Below are 6,475 nucleotides of genomic sequence, written 5' to 3'. Positions count from 1 at the left end.
AGGCAAGGGGCCACGGTTGCCCCTGCTGCCCATGAAGCCTGGGGCCGAGGGCAGAGGGGACCATGGCCCAGGAGACCGACCGGCGCCCAGAGACAAATGGAGCAACTTTGACCCTACGGGCCTGGAGCATGCAGCCAAGGTAGCCCACGAGCTGCAGCACTCGCAACCCACCAAGAGGTTCTGAGCTTGGCACAGATGCAGGAGCAGATGCTGCAGCAGGAACAGCAGTCCAAGATCAAAGAGTAAGAAGCCACTGTGGAGCAGCTGAAGAACAAACAGATCCATGGGCAGGCTGAGGAGCAGAAGAAGACCGAGAGCTAGGAGATGGGGCAGCCCCAGGCCAGGGTGCAACACCAGGACCAGCTGGCATGGCAGCACAAGGAGGACCAGCTGAAGACAAAGAGAGAATCCTAAGGCAGCAAAGGAGAAACAGGTAATAACATACAAGGGGGCCCCCATACGGCTAGCAACTAACTTCTCAACAGAAACACTACAAGCCAGAAGGGAATGGCAAGAAATATTTCAAGTAATGAAAAGCAAAGGCCTGCAACCAAGACTTCTCTACCCAGCAAGGCTCTCGATTAAAATAGAAGGTGAAATAAAGAGTTTCCCAGACAAAAAAAGGCTAAAAGAATACACCTCCACAAAACCAGCACTGCAACATACGCTAAAGGGACTGCTTTAAGAAGATGAAGAAAAAGAGTGAGAACGAGAGGATCACAAGTACAAAGGGAAAAAATGAATAAGTACCTATCAATAATAACTTTATATGTAACTGGATTAAATGCTCCAATCAAAAGACATAGGGTAGCTGAATGGATAAGAAAACATGACCTACACATATGCTGCCTACAAGACACCCACCTCAGAACAAAGGACCTACACAGACTGAAAGTAAAGGGATAGAAAAAAATATTGCAAGCAAATGGACAGGAAAGAAAAATCGCGGGTAGCAATACTTATATCAAACAAAATAGATTTCAAAACAAAGGCCACAAAAAGAGACACTTCATAATACTCAAAGGAATAACCCATCAAGAAGACATAGATTGTAAACCCATATGCACCCAACATAGGAGCACCCAAATATATAAGGAAAATCTTGGAGGACTTCAAGAAACATAGAGACAGTAATACACTGATAGTAGGGGATTTTAACACCCCACTGTCAACAATGGATACATCTTCCAAACAAGGATATTGTGGAAGTGAACCAGGCATTAGATCAAATGGACTTAACTGACATCTATAGAACTTTTCATCCCAAAGAAGAAAACTACACATGCTTTTTAAATGCACATGGAACATTTTCAAAGATAGACCACATCATAGGACCAAAACAAGCCTCAATAAATTCAAGAAAATTGAAATCATAACAAGTCTTTTCTCGGACCACAAGAGCGTGAAACTAGAAACCAACTTTAGGAAAAAACTCAAAAACATTCAAACTCATGGAGATTAAATAGCATGCTATTAAAACAATGAATGGGTCAATAATGAGCTCAAAGAAGAAATCAAAAAATTTCTGGAAACAAATGAAAATGAACACACAAAAGTCCAAAACCTATGGGACACACCAAAGGCAGTCAAGAGAGGGAAGTTCATAGCAATCCAGGCTTACCAAAAAAAGATAGACACATTTCAAATAAATGACCTAAGCCTACATCTTTAAGAATTGTAGAAACAACAACAAACAAAGCCCAGAGCGAGTAGAAGGAAAAAAATAATCAAGATCAGAGCAGAACTGAATGACATAGAGACTAAAAGAACAATTCAAAGGATCAATAAATCCAGAGGCTGGTTCTTTGAAAAGATAAACAAAATCGACAAGTCTTTCAGCAGACTTATGAAGAAAAAAAAGAAGAGGACCCAAATAAGTAATATCAGAAATGAAAGAGCAGAAATTACAACTGATAGAACAAAAATACAAAGGATTGTAAGAAATTACAGTGAACAAGTATATGCCAAGAAATTTGAAAACCTCAATGAAATGGACAAATTTCTAGAAAAATATAACCTTCCAACACTGAATGAAGAAGAAACAGAAAGCATGAACAGACCGATAACAGCTGGTGAAATTACAGCAGTTATCAAAAAACTCCTAGTGCATAAAAGCCCTGGTTTCACAGGTGAATTTTACAAAACATTTAAGGAAGAGCTAGCCCCTGTCCTTCTCAGACTATTCTAAAAAGTCCAGGAAGAGGGAAGGCTCCCAAACTCTTTTTATGAGACCAGCATCATCCTAATCCCAAAACCAGATAAAGACACCACCAAGAAAGAAAACTGCAGGCCAATATGGCTGATAGATGCTAAAATCCTCAACACAATATTGGTAAACCACATCCAGCAATACATTAAAAAGGTCATCCACCATGATCAAGTGGGATACATCTCAGGGATGCAAGGATGGTTCGATATTCGCAAATCAATAAACGTAATACATCACATAAACAAAAGGAAAGGCAAAAACCACATGATCATATCAATAGATCCGGAAAAATCATTTGATCAGGTACAGCACCCATTTATGATAAAAAACACTCAGCAAAGTGGGAATAAAGGGGGCATACCTCAACATAATAAAGGCCATATATGAAAAACCTACAGCCAATATCATACTCAACAGGCAAACACTAAAAGCTTTCCCACTAAGATCAGGAACAAGACAAGGATGTCTGCTTTCACCACTTCCGTTCAACATAGTATTGGAAGCCCTAGCCACAGCAATCAGACAAGAAAAAGAAATAAAAGGCATCCAAATCGGAAGTGAGGAAGTAAAATTATCATTGTTTGCAGATGACATGATAGTGTACATAGAAAACCCCATAGACTCCACCCAAAAACTACTTAACCTAATAAGTGAATTTGGCCAAGCAGCGGGATACAAAGTCAATATTCAGAAATCAAAGGCATTTTTGTACACTAACAATGAAATATCAGTATCAGAAATCAGGAAAAAAATACCATTTGTTATAGCAACAAGAAAAATAAAATACCTAGGAATAAACCTAACCAAGGAGGTAAAAGACCTGTACACAGAAAACTATACAACACTGAAGAAAGAAATTAAGACACAAGTAAATGGAAGTGTATACCATGTTCATGGATTGGAATAATTAACACCATCGAAATGTCCATACTACCCAAAGCAATTTGTAGGTTCAGTGCCATCCTTACTAAAATAACAATGATGTATTTCACAGATATAGAACAAACATTTCAAAAGTTTACATGGAACCATAGACTACCCCAAATAGCCACAGCAATTTTGAGATTACCATTGTAATCAAAACAGTCTGGTACTGTCATAAGAACAGACACATAGATCAATGGGACAGACTAGAGAGCCCAGAAATAAACCCATGTCTCTATGGTCTATTAATATTCAAAAAACAGGGAAGAAGCATAAAATAGAATAAAAATAACCTCTTCAACAAGTGGTGTTGGGAGAGCTACAGAGCTACATGCAAAAAATTGTAAGTTCGACCAGCAACTTACACCATACACAGAAATAAACTCAAGATGGATAAAAGATCTGAATATAAGTTGTGACACCATAAAAGTCCTGGAGGAGAACATAGGCAGGAAACTCTCAGATATTCCACGCAGCAATATTTTCACCGATATGTCCCCTAGAGCAAGGGAAATAAAGGAAAGAATAAACAAATGGGACTTCATCAAAATAGGAAGCTTCTGTATAGCTCAAGAAAACATCAGCAAAATGAAAAGGGAACCAACTTTTCATTTTGGAACAAAAGGGAAAATGTATTTCCCAATGATACCTCAGACAATGGTTTGATCTCCAAAATATATAAAGAACTCACTCCACTCCAGGAAGACAAAAAAATCCAATAAAAAAATGGGCAAAGGACCTGGGCAGTCAGTTTTCCAAGGAAGAGATACAGAGGGCCCAGAGACATCTGAAAGGATGCTTGGCATCACTAGCCATCAGAGAAATGCAAATTAAAACCACAATGAGATACCACCTCATACTGATCAGAGTGGCCATCATAAACAAATCAACAAACAATTAAGTGTTGGTCAGGTTGTGGAGAAAAGGAAACCCTAGTACACTGTTGGTGGGGATGCAGACTAGTACAGCCACTGTGGAAAACAGTGTGGAATTTCCTCAAAAAGCTAAAAATGGAACTGCTTTTTGACCCAGCAATTCCACTGTTGCGATTATACCCTAAGAATCTTGAAACACCAATTCAAAAGAACCTATGTACCCCAGTGTTCATAGCAGCTCAATTTACAATAGCCAAGTGTTGGAAGCAACCTAAGTGCCCATCAGTAAATGAGTGGATCAAAAAATCATGGTACATTTACACAATGGAATACTATGTGGCCGAAAGAAAGAGCTACTGCCCTTTGTGACAGCATGGGTGGACAGCATTATGATAAGTGAAATAAGCCAGAAATTGAAAGACAAATACCATATGATCTCACCTATAAATCAACAAAACAAGCAAGCACGGAAAATATAACCAGCAACATTGAAAGAAAAAAGAAAGTGACAGTAACGAGAGGGAAGGAGCAAGGAGGGTAATGGGGATAAGAAGGGGAAGGGTCAAATCAAGGAACATGTATAAAGGACCCATGGACAAAGCCAAAGTGGGGAAGGACTGAGGGTTGAAGATGTGGGGGGGCAGGGGGGTGAGGCAGGGGAAAATGGTGGCTGGAAAATGGAGACAAATGTATTTGAACAATAAAAAAAACATGATCGACCTGACACAAACTAATGTAACCTTATCCCACTTTCTGTTGACTATATTCTGGGGCTATAGTCAATCTTAATCCTTTTCCATAGCAGTTTTACTTTCCCTGCAGAATCTCTAGGCTCTCTTTAAGAATTAATAACTCTCATGAACATGCAAAAAGATTAACTGAGGTCAATGCTAATTGGAATCTGGTGTATCTACTATAAGCTAATCTCTTGGTCAAGAAATATTCCAAGCCCTCTCACCCAGAACTTTCAAACTTTAAGATGAGGGATATTATTAACTGTAGATTGCTGAGCTCCATCTCCAGAGATTCTCATTAAATAGGTCTGGGGAGGGGCCAAATGTCTGTAGTTTTCACAAATTCCCAGGTGATGCTGATCATGGACCACACATAAGGTACCCTGCTCCAACCCATCCTCTCTTTAATTTTTATCACCCCTTGTAGTGTACGTCTTTTATATGAACATTTTCTTTCTGAAATCTTCGACCTATTTTTTTATATTATTCTCTTATCTTCTCATTTCTATGCTTTGTTTTTATTTCTAGAAGTAGCCACCTAAAGAAATTATCATTATCTAGGCACTTCTGTGCCAGTAACTGTGTTAGTGCTTTATTCAATTTTTTTTTCATTTTTAACAACCCCGAAAGAGCATATTATTATCTTCATTTTAGAAGTAAGAATACAGAGGTCCTGGGACTCACAGTAAGTAGGACCTTGGCCCCAAACCCCAAGCTCATTCCATTTTACTGTCCCACCGCTTTCACCTGACAGTACATGTCACCAAGTCTCCAGACTACATGCTTTCTCAGTCCTGCCCCAGTTGTGTGGCTCCTGCAGAGTCCCCAAACTGGAACCCCTATCTCTTCTCATCACCTATCTTGATCCCATTTAGAACTTCTAGCCAGGAAGCTCTCCCAGCTACACCTGCCCACAGCCCACACTTTTTTTTACCTGGCCACTTGTCTTACAGGATGATGGGGCACAAGTAAGTTTACAGTGGTGTGTACACAAAATCTACCATGTGCTGTTGACCCATATTGATTCTTCTATCCTCATGACATTTGTATCCCCTTATTCAGGCCTCAGGTGTCTTTGGAAAGTGCTTTTATTCTTGCTTCAGCTTTCTTTCTGCTCTGGGGCCTGTGATCATCTCTCTGTCGGCTTCCTTCATCTGCCTCCTTGGAGTCCTCATTTCTGTTTCTAGAGAGAAATATCTGTCCCTCATCTCTTTATATTCTCCATTCAGTTGATAATCCTTAATCTAATCACTTTAGTCTTTGATTAGGCCTTCCCTGAAGCTTTTTAAATTTTTATTTATTTGATTGTTTGTTTTCATTGCATTTTTCCATTACCATTTACCACCTTTATATTCTCTTCCACCACTGCCCAACCACCCCCCATCACCATCACCACGCTCTTGTCCATGTCCATGTCCATGAGTCCTTTTCCTTTTTTGCTTGACCCCTCCACTCCTAACCCTCCCTGCCCCGCTGCCTCCCAGAGCTCTCAGCCTGCCCTCAAACTATGAGTCTGTCTCTATTTTGCTTGTTAGTTCAGTTTGTTCATTAGATTCCAAATATGAGTGAAATCATGTGGGATATGTCTTTCTCTGACAGGCTTATTTCATTTAGCGTAATGTTCTCCAGATCCATTTATGCTGTCACAGAGGTTAAATGTTCTTCTTTTTACCTCTGAATAGTATTCCATTGTGTAAATGTCCCATAGGTGTTTTATCCACACATCTATAGAT

Source organism: Pteronotus mesoamericanus, unplaced genomic scaffold, assembly GCF_021234165.1.
Source record: "Pteronotus mesoamericanus isolate MK-2021 breed Mesoamerican mustached bat unplaced genomic scaffold, CSHL_Meso_final contig_27, whole genome shotgun sequence".
Lineage (NCBI taxonomy): Eukaryota > Metazoa > Chordata > Mammalia > Chiroptera > Mormoopidae > Pteronotus > Pteronotus mesoamericanus.
The sequence above is the reverse complement of the archived record's forward strand: the minus strand, read 5'-3'. Positions refer to the sequence as shown.